At 43.0% G+C, this 15,859-nt stretch overlaps 1 long non-coding RNA gene across 2 annotated transcripts; it reads right to left on the bottom strand.

Annotated features, from left to right (window-relative positions):
* Positions 1 to 1,574: 1,574 nt before the first annotated feature.
* Positions 1,575 to 15,753, bottom strand: LOC135312882 (uncharacterized). Of its 2 annotated transcripts, XR_010372501.1 has the most exons (4): positions 15,629 to 15,753; positions 15,307 to 15,431; positions 11,577 to 12,932; positions 1,575 to 2,809 (listed from the first exon to the last, which is right to left on the bottom strand). It is a non-coding gene; the product is annotated as an uncharacterized LOC135312882 (long non-coding RNA). The 2 variants fall into 2 exon arrangements; XR_010372500.1 differs by lacking the exon at positions 1,575 to 2,809 and having other exon boundaries at positions 9,168 to 12,932.
* Between the last annotated feature and the right edge of the window lie 106 nt (positions 15,754 to 15,859).

Here is a 15,859-nt window from a genome sequence, read left to right as displayed (position 1 = left end):
AGCTTGCTGGGCTTGCTGCAGATGGGGTATGTGATTTGCAAATCTCTCAAGCAGGAGCCTATTTGTTTTCCTATCTGACTATTTTACCTGCAATTGCATTCCTAAACTTGGCTGTACCTTGTAAATGGGGTCTATTTCTCAGCTCAGGCACTCAGCTGACTTAAGATATGTTTTTCCTGGTGCTTTGGTGCACTTTTACTACCTGCTTTGCACTGCTTTTTGGAGCCTTACCTGCAGTGCCATTGTATACACCCCTTCCTTACTCACAGCTAAACCTGAGATGCTCCACTGCATCTGAAAGCAAGTATTGCTTGTGAGACTTTACATAGTTTTCAGTTTCTCTAAATTACCCTGTGATTTGATTTGGTAAACTCACTGCAAATACGAGAGCGGCTTTAGTGCTCAGCAGGGAGTTCTTTGCCTACTGTGTTTTCTGCTTAGCTGTGATCTGACAGCAAATGCAATGCTGTTGGTCTTTAAGGACTTTTACACCAGTATTTCAAAATGTTATGAGCCAAGGAGGTAATCTGGTTCCTCAAAGAGGGCAGAGGACCTTTAGAAACCCTACTCTCAAAGGACCTTTAGAAACCCTACTCTCAACTTTATCCTCTGTGGATGTGGGCAGCAGTGAGGTGTGGGGTGCTGCTCTGTATTCACCCACACTCCTGATGACAGAGAGGGATTGCCAGGACATGACCTGGTTCTCAACAACAGACCATGACATTTCAGTGTTTCTAGGTACTGATGCTGATTAAAGGCAAGGTCAGTGTTCCCTGTAAAGAGCTTGAGGAGGTGGGGTTTTTCTGGCTGGAGGGAATCCCTCTCCTGGAGCTGCCTCAAGGGGTACCATAAAAATTCCCCAACAAACAGGGACAGAATAAAGACAAGCTGATGTTAGTGAACAAAGTAGATCTCCACAGAGATGCTCCCAGCAGAGGTGGCAGGCCCTGGCTCTGCCCCAGAGGATAACTTGTGCAAAGACAGATGCCCCCAGAGGTGACTCTGCTCTGTGTGTGTCCACGGAGAGCTGGCTCGCAGGGTTCAGCGCTTGGCATAGGCTAGGGGCTGGTAACATTCTGCAGCAGGCAAGCTGAATCCATTTCTTAAAGACATTTTGAAACTCAGCTTAGGATGAAATAAGAGTTGATGTTTATGGATGGCTGAAAAATTTGCCAGACATGGTCCTTTGTAATACAAAAATTGCTCTTTACTTCTTAAAGAAATTGCTGACACCGTTGCCTGCTTTGGGCGTGCAGAGCTATCCCTGCCCAAACGCTCTGCTGCCCAGAGATAGCACAACAGTGTTCCCAACTCTCCTTCGCTTATCATGAAGCCTGAATGGCATGCAGCATTCCTCCCCAAGTCTCAGTTCACCCAATCTTGATTATATGGTCAAATTGTGGTCACACAATTAACTCCTCCACCCCCAAGATATGACTGTCAGAGGAGTTTCATGACATGCAATGGAATTGCAGAGAACTGCTTACTAATGTGTGCTGTGAAGGCACAGAAGAGGGAGAAAAAGAATCAAACAATGTTTATTTCAAAAAATTTTTAAGGATTGCCTCCTGATTTTGGAGATTTGAATCCTAACTTGGGGCTGGCAATCTTTTCAGGAGTTCTTGGTGGGATTTTCTACTCAGTCACTGTTAGATCTCAGCTTGTTTCAAGAAATGATGTTCCTGGAGCATACAGGGATGCAGGTGAGCTGCAAAGCCAAAAAGCAATCCTTTGGGCCATTTAATTTATTCCCAGGACACTAATATTTTCCCTTCAGTTCCTGATGTTCACATAATGCTTCTCTAAAATTTGATGCAAGTATATGAATGATCCAATTGCTCTTTGAGGATCGTGAGGAACCAAGATGGGAGGGTAAGGTCTCAAAGCTGGGGATTCACATGGAGAAGGATGCCTTAGCACTACACACCAGGGTCTGCAGATGTTGCTGAACCTTCTGGCAGCGGGTTCACTTGCTTTGTTTTCTTCCCACCTAGATGTGCCACTTCCCTACATAAAGCATTGCACTCCCACAGTTGTTATGCTGGCATCTGCTGCTTCATCTGTTATCCCTGGATGGTGGGAAACATTTTTCTTGTCTTTTACCATGGCCTTCTGATGCTCGGAGCTTTTCATCTGGTATTAGCAGAAGGATTTTACTGACAATTTTACCATAGCCCCATTTTGCATTCAGTGTCCCCATGAATCCTGGCTTGCCAGATGAAGGTGATTCAATAATACTGGGTAATTTTCATTTGACCAAGAACAGCTAATCCCAAGCAGCCAAATATTAACAACAGGAGAGGAGCCCCAAGCTATACCTGCACTACACACCTCTGCTGCCTCTGCACAGTGGATTGAAAGCAGTGACCCCACTGCCCTGCCAGTGGCAGTGTTATTCTTCCAGCACAGCCAGATGGCAAAGAAAAGATTGGAATTTCTCCCTTTGAAACAAGTGCCCGGTGAGAGGTTTCCTTATCACTCACTGACATGATGATTAGTTAGATTAGTGTGAAGACCAAGGGTTGAACAGGCCTTGACTGTATGAGCTCCACCAGCATTAGTGCAGCAGAGAGATATTTCCATCAAAATACTTGGCGTTGCACCACAGCCCTATAGTACAGAACAGTGCAAAAACCGCTTCTGCAGGGAAAGATGAGGGATAAAATAACCTTGCTCTTCTGCTGGAAGGATACGTCTTCTTTGGTGTTATTAAAATTTGTAAATTGGTTGTACATTTTCTGGCAGACCATTATTCACTGTTAGGAAATTCCTGTTCGGGGAAATTGAAACACTCCATAGGAAGACATCTCTATTAGCAGAAAAAGAGGGAAAGTAATGAGTATAAGATTTTCGTTAGGCTCCGACTGCTCAAGAAACTTTAACCTCAGTTGAATATTTTTCAGGAGACTTGATTTTTTTTTCTTTTAAATGTCAGAATTAGCCACCATATCAAAGTTCTGAATTTTCACTAGCTGAAAGAATCATAACCAGATATTTTGTAGAAAAGCAATTGTGGCTCTTAACTGAAATGTGGGTTTTCCACTCTTCTCATCTTTGTCTGTGTTCAAAAAGAGCATGGTCAGCCTTTACACTTTTCAAGTTTCACCGAAATAAAATATATATTTCTCATTAATGGTTATTCTGACATCCTCCCAGGCTATGCATGGAGGGGTTACTATAAAGGGTTACTTTATTATATAATATAATATACTATATATTTTCCTGTATTTGCTTTATCCAGCATGGGAATATGAGCTGGGGGGTTTTCTTCCCTTTGAGCTACCAGCACTGCAGGCAGGTGTGGGAAGAACGAGGAGCAGTGAGCCTAAAGAGGAAGGCAATGTACGGACAGCCTGACATGAAGCAGTATCTGCATGAACCCAGATATGTCTTTGAGGTTGGGATCATAGATCTAAGCCTGGAAAGAGAGGTCAGAAATAACCAGAACCAAGCTTTAATTACATAGTAGCCTACTACCTGTTGTTTAATTTTACGTCTAAGGTTTTCATATACCTTATGTAGGCTACAGCCAAATGAAAAGCAAGCTTCTACTTTGTGTGGCCCAGCTGGACATGAATGATGGAATTACTAAATCAGATCTGGTCTGACAGAATAGATTTTCTTTTTTCTTAATGAGCTAATTATATCTTTTCTTCCCAGCCACTTATATTATTACATGATTAGAAGATCAACACTCTCTGTAACACGTGGCCAGCACTGCACTGTGAGCTGGGAAAATGGCCATATTCCCATAGTCCATTTTAATTTGGGAAACAGACAAATTACACTTTGACAAGCTAAAGATATATGGAAATCATAATAAGCACCTCTGCATACAATGAAGAAAAACAGAAGCCAGAAAAGACCTTGTGGGTGCCTACCATATATTTCAGAGCAGCTTTTATTCTTAAAGGCTTGATGAGACTAGCCATTCATGTTAACAATAGCCAGTATTTATGTAATTTCTGCAGAAGATTTTTGGTAGGCTGCATTCTGGAGACTCGCGCACATCCAGAAGAGGTTTGGTGCATGCACTGGGGGGGTGCAAAGCAGAACTGGTTCCCTGCGGGCACCCTGGATGAGGCCACCTTGATTCAGGGAAGCAGAGAAGAGACTCTGCACTGATGGATACAAACTGTGAAGTGCCACTTGCCCTTTGGTCATTTGAACATGACCTATATTGCTTTTAAATACAGATAAAGCCTTGATGCCCTCAAATCCAGGTGATCTGCAGCAGAAAATCCTGCCCAAATGTTCTTTGATTGACAGATGTAAACCAGCATCTTCTGAGGGGAGAATGGGCCCATAGTTGTAGCTTTTTTTCCTTTAGCCTGATCAATATTAATGTCCCCTTTGTTGGGATAGTAAGCCCTTGTGAGTTGGTTTGGGGTATCCTTAGGGGATGACCAGGACCATTCAACACAGGTGTCATTAAATGTACTCCAGGCTCAGCCCTCAGAGGGTCTGGTCTCCGCTGAACTGGGATAAATTAGGACCAACCAAACCCACTGATATTGAGTGCTACAGCACAGGACAAAACGATGTCAGAAAAGGCTCTCCTTTGTCTTTTTGTGGGGGGAAAAAAACCCTTTCTCTTTGTTTTTTAAAAAGAGCAAATTATATACCTACTCATCTGAGAAGAGGGTTAGGTAATTTTAAAGCAGATTCTCCCATTAAATGGACCGATGGTTGTTCTCTTGCAGCAATAATTTTAATAGGACAAGCACACACAAATTCTGATTTTTTTCTATGTAATTTCTGATATCACTGTGAGTTGGTGTTAAAGGTTGTAGCAAGCGAGTAACAGGTAGCTTTTCAGACACTGCAGGAGATTGCCAGGGAGTCTGCAAAGTTTTCTTGGCACAGCAGTCTCAATTTTTAGAGGATTCAGCAACAGAAAACATCAGGGACTAGAAGGCTTTATTTTTTCAAGGAGACTATTTATACTTTTTATAGTAGCTAATCCATCAGGTTCATTTCATTGTTCAGGCAGGAAAGCAGGCAGCAGACTATCTCACAAGGGCAAGTGGCAATCCCCTTAGAACAGGATCTCATAGACCCAATTTTTGCAGATAAGCTTTTAATTGTCTCCACGCTTTCGCTGCAAACCCCTTTAGCCTATCATGCAGCTGACCCAAATCCAGTCAAACCGAAAGAAATGTTCCTCTTGACTTCAGTGAGCTTTGGATCATGCTTTATAAGTCACTGTTCATTCATAAAAATGACCTGTTTCCAAAATAAATGCCGGTGAGGTGGATGATTGCATGCTATTTCAAAGGGCTCTATTTCTCATAAACACTGTTGCAACTGATTTAAACTGTAATGTATGTCACTTTTTCACTCAAGTTTTCTAGAAGGAAGGTCCAGGCTGAAAAGGGACACGTATCAGAGCTGTGTACACAGGCCTGGGGACATGGCCATGTTCCTTGTGAAACCAGGGCTAAGAAAACCATCCTGCCATCCTCTGTCCCTAATATGAAGTCAGGATGAAAATGCCACCTATGGAATCTGTCCTCCTGCACACAGTTTTAAAACATCTTCTTTAATTCAGGAGATTCAATAACATTCTTGCTTAAAGCGGCAGTGTGTCATATATGACAGGAAGTAGGACTTTGTCTCTAGCATTGATAATCAAAATGTCAGTCTCTGCCTAGCTCCACAAGGTGTTTTTTACTGCTTACTGCTGCCTGGACTGAACTGTTCCCTGCCTGGCCCTTTGCTATCACGTTATTTGCTCTCATAAGTTGAGAACTAGAAAGCACGTAACTCTCAGCAAAAAGTACCCATCTCCAAAAAGAACGAACTTGTAGACCATCTTTATTTGTATGAGCTTCTTGACCTACTTAAATTTCATTCTGATAAAATATTACAGGCATTGCAATACCATTAGTAATCTTTAAGCACAGACAATATTATTGGTGTATTCTTTGGCTACCAGAGCACAATGAGCAGGAACAGATTGTGAGTACTTACTGTCCTTCCAGTCAAAAAAAAAAATAAAAAAATTCAATAATTCAATAGAGTATCCCTGGAAGGAAACACTGCAGGCAGATGAACAGCTTCCTAAAATCAAAGGCATTCAGTGATTCACCACCTGCCCTTAATTCTGCATATTTCACCCTAGATCCCTCCTGTGCCACTAACAACTGTAAATAAACACTTGAGCATTAAAAGTAAATGGGCTTTTAATCAAGCACACACTACCTGGTGCTCCTGGTCTGACCGAGACCTCACCATCAGGGGTTACAGCCTGACATAGTGTGGAGGCGGACACAGGTAGGGCTGCTGTGGCAGCGCTGGCTGATGTCTCATCATTGGAAGTTTAAATGGAAGAGACTTTCAGAACAGCACCCCTCACACTACTGCCGTGGCGGTGACAGTCCCTTTGTTGCTCTCATTCACCAGCAGCTCCTGTAAAGGTAGTACAATAACCCCTGGGATTTTTAGCCCACTTTTCCAGGTGTATTTCTGGATAATTACAGGCTTATTACTTCTTTTCCGGGAGTTGATATTTCATTCTGTCTCTGAATTCTGTCTCTTTCTACATTTCCTACTGAAAACTCACCTCAGCCCCTGGGAAGATCATGACGTAAATCCTCGTGAAAGTGATATCTGATCATGTGAAGGGCATGAAGGTGACTGCATGAATCATGCCTGATCAACCTGATTGGTTTCTATCATGAGATGACCATCGCAGTGGAAAAGGGGATGCTGTGTACTTTGACTCTAGTACCTATCCACCACAACATCCATGCAGCCAAACTGGTGAGATAAGGACTAGATCAGTGGATGTTGAATGGAAAACCGGCTGAACATGAAAGCTCAAAGGAAAAGACCCATTGTGCAAAGTCCGGCTAGTGACAGCCCTCAGGGACCATCGCTGGGACGAACACTTTAGTGTCTTTATGACTTTTGTGGATGATTGGACAGAGTGCACTCTCGGCAATTTTGTGGACTATAGCAAACTGAGAGAAGTGGTCAATTTGCTGGAGGACAGGCTGCTTTGCAGGGGGACCTGGACAGGCTGGAGAAATGGGCAGACAGGAATCCCATGGTGTTCAGCACCGGGAAATGCAGAGTCCTGCACCTGGGGAGGAACAACCCATACACCAGTGCAGGCTGGGAGCTGGCTGGCTGGGGAGCAGATCTGCAGAAAAGGATCTGGGGGTCCTGGTGGACAATGAGCGGGACATGAGGCAGCAGTCTGCTGGTTGTATCAGCAAGTGTTGCCAGTAGGTCAAGGGAAGTGTGTCTTCCCCTCTGCTCAGCACTGGGGTGGCACATCCAGAGTACTGGCTTCAGTTTCAGGCTTCCCAGTACAGGAAAGACATGGACATACTGAGGTGAGCCCAGCAAAGGGCCATCAAATGAGATGGTATAGAGAAGATGATGCCAAACTCTTCTTAGCAGTGCAGTGGACAGGGCTACAACAAGAAGCCATGGACACAAGCTGGGACTGGAGAAATTATCATCAGATATAAGGAAAAAAATTTTCATTGTGAGAGTGCTCAAACAGTATAGCAGACTGTCATATCCTAGAGAGGTTGTTGAATCGGTCCTCAGAGATTCTGAAGCTCTGCTGAGCAACCTACTCTTACTGGCCCAGCTTTAAGCAGGGGTCATGGCAGGTGGCCTCTGGAGGCCCCTTCCAGCCTGTGTGGGTCTGTGATTCTGCGATAATGAACGGCTGAATAAATCTTGTTCAACACTGCTGCCAGTTTCCTCATCTTCACATCTTGAAAAACCTTGGCAGCAGAAGAGGCCAAGGCAGCTGTTGTCAGGAGAAGGAACAGCTCCCTCCTAGGACCAGGCCTGCCAAATGACACTGGTACAAACTTCTGACAGTAGCTGAGTAAAAATAGGGGAGTTAGTAGACTAGAAAAATCACGAGCAAGTGTTCAGGCTCAGGAGTCATTGTAATGGAAACAGATACAAAAGCTGCAATGGTTTTTGCAAGGAGTCTTCTGTTTCTTTCTGAGTAGCTTCTAAGGTTCAGGTGAATCAACCTTTTGCATTTTATCTTCATATGCTGCCATGAAGAAAGAGTGGCAGCAAGCAGACCGTCACTGCTATATATTCCTGTGCCACTTGCAGGAGTGGAACTGTGGGCAAAGTAATCTGCAGGTGTGAAAGCATTTCTGCTTGTATTTACAGCTCTGCTGTAACACAGGTGCTTAAAAACCTCCTGCTTGGCTAAAGATGTTTCTATCCTCACAACTAAAAGGAAACACTTTACTATTATGTCTTTTACTGACTTTCCCCAAGGCATGGCTGAAAGATATAACTGGCTTGTCTTTGGGGTGCAGAGAAGTCCTGGTACTGACCTGGCACCCTTGCTTCCTTCCCTCTGTCTACCCCGCACTGCTCTGTGTCAACGTCATAGCAATAAGGAAAATTACCTGAGTAGCCACAACCTTAAAAAGGAAAAGCATTTTAAAAATAGCTTTCCAACCAGAGTTTCTTTTAAAGTGCTTGTTGGAAATGAGGTACAGTGGGGTGAATTGGAGATGAAAAGATTAAATCAGCCCAGGGAAGGGAAGCTGCTCTGCCTCAGTAAAAGTGCCTTACTTTGTTTTTTACAAAATACATCAGCAGCGACTGTAAAAGCATCTGAGGAGTGAGAGGAGGCATTGCAAAGGACATATGGGAGGCAGGAACCGAAATCTTATACATGCATGGCAAGCTGAGGTAAGACAGCAGGTCATATTTATCTCAGTGCGCTGGAAGGGGCATACAGTTGTTTCACTTCTAATTATGCAGCATGTTTTTGGATGAGATGTCTCCTTCGTTCAGCTGCACTTGTTAAAAAAATTTAAGCACATGCTAAACTCTAAGTGTGTGTTCACATAGCAAAGGCCCTAATGACTTAATCTCTTTAAGACTCATATTAATTCTTAGGACGCTTATTTCCTACGTGGGAAGTGCCATGACAGGCAAGATTACAACACACTGGACAAAACTCCCTGGCACAGAGTATAGGGGACGGAAAGATTCCTAAAGAAAGCCTCTGCCATACTTAATTATCTGTATGCAATGTTATTATATATAATAATTATTATGCAGTACATAATTAGATGAGCCTGCAATATTCAGGGTCAGTTTTACTTTCATGTCGTTGCCACACAGCTTATAGGTAGGTGCCCATATACAAAAGATGTGACGATAAATGTCATTACTGGAAGCCCTGTGCAAAATTCTTTCTTTTAATTGGAAACATGAAAGGAAAATGATGGGAGCATCAGTTCAGCCAGAAAGATGTTCAGCACAGAAACGTGCTCAGAAGATTTGTCTTGATCGTGGGGTTGAAAAGAAGAAGCTGTCGGGCTCCTGAAATGCCTGGTACTTCTCTCCATTCAAAATAAACTGCTGACTCTAATGACTGCCCTTTCAGAGTTGGTCTATTTAAGGCAAAGGAGCTGCGCCAGAAGGAGCAATCACAGGAATGACAGCATGCAATAAAGCAAGGCAAGCTAGGATGGATTTTTGATCTTCTGCAAAGGGATCACTTTCATGCTTATGCTTTAGCACTGGACTTTACATGAAATCTTGTGAACCCTGAGGATGGAGAAGAGCTGGCAGCTGGAGGCACAACAGTTGTATTTGTGCTGCTGAGAGGGGAGTACCTTGTAGCATGGTTCAGAGCAGATTTAGCCTTCTTGTGCAGCAAAGTGTACTTGATTTGTCTGTATACTATCAAGTATCTGCTTAAGTGCTTTACTGAACTGGATTCTTAAATGTAAAGCAATATCCTGCCTCTGAAGAGTCACGGTTAAATGTTGGGTGTTTCAGTGATGGGGGAAATGTATCCTGCTGTCCCATGCTCATTAGTGAACCATCTCTGACTCACTGCAGGATCCTGCAAATCACTGTAAATTTGTCCCAGTCTAAGTCCAAAGTGCTTGTGTGGCTTGTCTGGAGCACAAAGAAGCCCTGAAATTCCTTCCATTAGTGCATTTCTAGTAGAGGTGCCTTCTTCCACACCCTCACAGAGCATTACTGGGTCAGTTAGTAAGCATTTGCCAGTTCTGCCTGGTTTCCCTCAGTCATTCTTCATTGCTTGGAGCATGTCCCGCATATCAGTACAACTGCTTTCTGTCATTGTAGCGTTCATTAAGATTTATTTTTGTTCCTGCGTGCACTGGCACAGCTATTGATGAAACGGATTAAGTAATGTATAAGCCTAAACAATAATAAATGAGATCTATCTCTCGACATGTACAACAATGTAACTGGAACAGCAATATTTCTTTGTGCATAAGATTCACTTTTTCAAAGAGAATTTGACCAAGTTAAAAAGATAAATATTATTTAGATCTGCATAACATTGTAGGAATCAGTAGACAGAGCTGCTGTGGTCTTGCTTTGTTGCCTTTTTTATGGCTTCTTCCCAAACTACATCTTATTCCTACAACATTGGGACTCTAGGAGTAAAGTGCAGGTCAGCTCATTTCTGAAACGTGTGAAGGAGTGAGGATTGCAGATTTGTTGGCATCATGGTGATATATAATGCATAAAAATACAAATATATAATAAAATCTGGACTTTGAGAAAAGGTGCTGCCTATTCAGTGGTCCCATAACCACTAAAACTCATCAGAGTTGGTTCAATCAGTCAAAACTCCACCAGCTCATAAAAGCCATGATTACAAGTGGACTCAACGCACCTTTGTGGGGCCCTTTCCCTTGTTGAACACTCATCCTACACAATTATAGCAAGCTGCTAGAAACTAGCCCCTGGGGCTGAAGGTATGGTATGATGCCTATGTGTTCTACGGAAATAATAGATATGTTATTTATAGTATACTATAGTATAGTGTTTATAGTATACATAATATTGCATGGTACAGTATTTATTTATCCTGTTTAAACAAACAATAACTGCAATTATATCCTGCTTTAGTAAATAGAAAATAAATGTAGGAAGCATTTGCATGAAAAAGAGCACTGCAGAAAACACCTAAAAATCTCTTATCTTCCTTTCAAGAAAGTTATAAGGGAAAAAAAGCAACACATTCCAAAGGAGGGACTAAGAACATGGAGATTTTCCCTTGATTTCTAAGCAGACAAATGCCCCTTGAACAAGGCTTATTTCTTTTCTTTATCAATGCTTAAGTTCTTAAGCTTTGCCTGGTCTTTTGTAACAAACTAGTGTAAAGCCTGACACTTCCTTTCTAAAAGACATGGAGAAAACTGGGATTTCATCTTTAAAAATGCTGTCAGATGAACATCAGTGTGCAGTGTGTAGGATTTAAGAATGAATGGGCAAGTCCCTAGTTTGGCCTGAGTGGAGCCGTGGCAGTTCTCATCCACTGAGAGCCTTGGACCCTTCAGCCTTGTGGTGTGGCTCCTTCTGGCAATCATGGCTGTGGCCTCAGCTGATTGCTCTGCCACCTTGATTGCCTAATTTTCTATTCTGAACATTTTGCTTGCTGGTATACTCCTTAGCTTTCTTGCTATTTTCCTATTTTTAAAGTTGTCCTTTCACCTTGATTATTCTGCCTGAGCAGCATTCCTGGTTTTTTGGTCTTGACTTTGTAAGAACATAATTTTCAAGAGAGGTGCGCGTAGCTGCCTTACCTGGCTGGCAGGTGGATCCTGCCTGAGGCTGGTGCCCTGCGTACCAGCTGCCTTTCACTGGTCAGATATGCAGAAATCCACAGACAACCAAAGCAATGGGAGCCTCTGCCCCAGACATGGGTCATTTGGAAAGCCAAAGGAGGGTGCGTAGATCTGTTTCAGGCCTAGATGCGGCAGCAGTGTGAAGCGGGGATGCACAGTCCCTGTCACACACCAAGACAGTCCTGGACTGCCCTATGAAGGGTCAACGCTGCGTTTGCCTTCTCATCCCCCTCTCCAGTAACACACCCACTGCTATCCAGCTGCAATATTGGTCATCTAATAAAAAAGCAGGTAACTGGAGCTGTCAGGTATGCAGGGATATAGGGCCTCTGTGTCTATCCTTCAGAGTTAGACAGCACTGTAGCAAACTAATGCCTCCCCAGGTCTTCCTTCCAAGAGAGACACCCCAGAGTCCAAAAGGCTGACTGACTCTGCAGACTGACTTAGAGCATCATCTGGTTACGAGAGATGATTATGAGGGTGACATCTCACTTTATCTCATATGTACACACAGATCTGCTTTTATCTTTTGTGTTTATATTGTTCTCTCTCTGCTTAGTCTGGCTTTACTGTCCCTTCTAAAATGTCATTTTACCTGAAGAAACCTATGAAGAAAGTCTGTGTGATAAGTTTGGTAATATTCTTCAGAGGGCTTCAATGCAGCATGATATTTTTCATTAAGCAGTAGACTTAGCCAACAGCTGTGTTTCTTTTGTGTATGGAGCCTGAATTTAACAGTGATCTTTATGTGGGGAAACCTTTTCTGGCTACTAGTTTTCAGCAACTCTAGTATCTGCAGTTGCTATTTGTGTTGCAATTGGTCTTGCAGAAATGTTTCCATGTGGAAGATTTGTCTGGATGAAAGAAGGACCAGACCAGATGTCTGATCTACTGCTACTGATGTGCTGACATGTCTAGGAACCTTGTTGTCCTGGGCCAAGTCACCGCTGCCTGCGGACAGATGCAGGAGGTGCAGTCCAGAGCCAATAGATTCACAGCCTGCGTATTTTGGATTTAATGAGTGGTCTTCAGAGAGCACAACCTTGTATTTCCATTTGGGATTTCCTAAAAATTCTTCTTAGGTGTCACATTTGGGAACATAATCCTGAACAAGAGTAGGAATGGCACCATTACTGGAAAACTTGGCTTAAGCTGGTAGGCAGGCAATTTCACCAGCCTTGACCTTTTCTAATGAGCATGGCAAAACTTCCACTCCATTTCCATTTCATCAGCCTTTTCTTGCTGTTTTTATTTGTTTGCTTTTGTAGACTGGGCGCTATTTGGGGCAACACGTGCGCTATGTTTGCTCCCCACCTGTCAAGACACAAATTGTTTGTTATGAGTCAAACAGCATCTTCATTTGCATTCGTGTTTTGCTGTGGGTCTCAGCAGCTTTGCCAGGGTGGAAATGGAAGCAGGATTTACTCCAGACACTACAGATCTATGTGAATGCTTGAATATCTTGTCAGAGAGGTGAAAGCTGCTCCTGGCCTCTTTCACCAGCTCATTCTTGGTCTGATACCCTGACTTCATTTTCCAGAGTACAGTCAGCTAGCTGACAGTCATATTTTAATATTATGGTAGCTGAATCCACAAATAACTCTCTTGTCTTCGATGGGACTTGAAAAAGCATAGGTCGCTTCACACAAGCTCCCTGGGTATCTGCAGGGAAGTCTCTGCAATCCCTTATGGTTAATCTCTCTCCCACAGTGCATGCCTTGCTCTGACGGTGCACCCTGAAGCTGATGGGGAGAAAAATACTGACCGTGAACCACCTTTCCGGAGTGGACAAGTAAGGACTGACCACCCTTCAGCAGGGAGGTAGCAGGAGCATTGCATCATACTCAGAGCAAACGGATTAATTTTATTGTTCCCAACACAAACATTCCTTTGAAAGTGTTCCTGCACATTCACAGCATGGCAAAGCTGCAGGTGAGTGCTAAATAAAATTAATGAGTTTTCTCACAAGGCTATGAGAAAAGGCAGGGTTATACTGAATAAAAGCAGCAGCATTGGCTACTGCAGAGGTGAAGGGCTGATTTACACCCTCTCTCACACTTACGTGGCCTCAGCAATGGCACTGGAGCTGCATAAGCAGTGTTTGGCCACTCTCTGGTAGTTTATTACTTGTGGACCTAATTAGTAATAATTCTTTCACTGTTTATCAGGAGAATAATGGTAAGAAAAATGCGAACAGGGGTCAGTGTGTATTTTAAAAGGAAAAGGTTGTGTTACTGGCTTCTAAAGCAACAGGTTAGTGGAAAAATGGCTTCTGTCTATGGAGACTTTGTGTTTGCCAGATGTTCTATATTTGACACTTCTGCAGTTAGCTTTTGAAGAGGTAAATTAGACATGATAAGTTTCAGAGTTAATCATTACTGTTACATATTTGAAACACCACCTGGTATTTGCAGCATAATTAATGATATTATGACTCTTTCACTGGGGTTTTAAATAGTTTTTATCTATGTCTATCATTAAAATTGGTTAGGATAGATAAGATTATCTGCCCCTGTAAAACAAATGCTTTATCTATGCTTTTCATCATCCATTCATAAACTCTCTGTGTTTCTATCTTTGCAAGAAATCTGCCAGGGTGAAGCTGCAAAACTGCTTTAAGAAATGGGAATTTGAAACTTTTCAAGAGATCTAAGATGAACGTATTTTACTACCCATTGCAGGCAAACAAACCCCCTATCAATATCTCTTACCCAAAGTGCGTCCTATAGCAAGTCAGTATTTCCCTGAGGTTGCTCTATTCATAGTAAATAGGTAACTATGCAAATTGGTAAACATTTATGTGTAATCAAGAAAGAAAGAAAGAGTGGGAACACCAAAGTTTTCTTTTCTAATTTGCATGCTTAGGATATGCTTATATATGGTGATTTTTAACAGCTGCCTGCATCAGCTTAAGTGGGAACTCAACCCAGGCCTAAAATCTTCTGCAAATCCCACCTTGGGGAATATTTGGGCAAAGAAATTAAAGTCACTGTAATGCTAAAAGCTCTGCTAACCCGATGCAGAGAGAGACCTTAGAAGGAAGAAACTCTTCCTGAACGTATTTATGTTTCATCCTCATTATTCTCCAGTATATATGGGAAGGAAAAATCGTGTGGCTCATAAGCTTAACATCTGCTGCAGCACGGCTGAGCAAAATGCAGAGGTTTAGAAGATCAGTGCATGAGGGTAGCTTTCATCACATGCTTCTGCTGGCCTTCCTAGCTCAGAGGCCGGGGGAGGGGATTGTCAGTGAGCATATTTACTTTTGTATTCATGAGTCGTTTCACATTCAATGGGAGCTCTGAACATGTGCTGTATCCATAGAGCTCCACTGACGTCAATGGGGTAAACGTACAGAAATCAGGCACACTAACATAATCCCTTTTGTACTGCTGTCATTAGTCGAGAACAAAACCTTGAGCAGACAGACCCTAAGCTGTCAAGTATGATTACTGCAGCTAAAAACCAAACAAGTAAATTTTGCAGCATCCAAAAAGTCACCCACCAAGCAACACAGAAGCGCAGGGTCACAGCAGTCACCTCTTCGCTGCTCTGAGCTGTGTGTGCAGTGGTAGGTACGGCATGCTTACCCCATGGATTTGTGCTGGTGGGCGCTTGAGTCAGGTCTCCATGTACTTCTGGAGATAAATGATGAACCTGAAGGGGATTCAAGGGGAGCAGAACTTACCAATAATCCTGAGAGAGGGCTGAGATCTAGTGGTGGGATCTTACAAGTCAGAAGGATGCACAGATATGCCTCATCTTCTACCTGGAGCTGACTATAACCTCTTTCTTAAGCTTTAACCCCTGTACCTTCGGGCAAACACAACTACAAAGACAGCGTGTGACAGCATGCCTGGGATGGGCCACTTCACTCCAGCTAGGGTTTTTTCCCATAGAAATTATGCCTCTGGAGCTCTGTGTCTCATCCCACATCTCAGTGAGCTCCGTATCTGCAGCAGCTCAGGGAAAGCAGTGTTGTCATAGGTGTTTCATTGGAAATTACTCACCCTGTTCACACTCAAGTGCACTTATCAGATATTTTGGAAGCTCTCCCCTCTAGACATGCAAGTCTGAGCTAGTTTTCTAGTCTTTTTGCAGTTGATGGGAAGAAACTGGCATACATAGGGATGACTCATTGCTCTGCTGGGTATATTGTCCTGGGAGGAGCTAATCTGTTTCTCACTGCTGACATTTGAGTCAGCAAATGCAATAATTTCAGTTGCAGGCATGCACGCTTG

Source organism: Phalacrocorax carbo, chromosome 3 (assembly GCF_963921805.1).
Source record: "Phalacrocorax carbo chromosome 3, bPhaCar2.1, whole genome shotgun sequence".
Taxonomy (NCBI): Eukaryota; Metazoa; Chordata; class Aves; order Suliformes; family Phalacrocoracidae; genus Phalacrocorax; species Phalacrocorax carbo.
The sequence above is the reverse complement of the archived record's forward strand: the minus strand, read 5'-3'. Positions and strand labels throughout refer to the sequence as shown.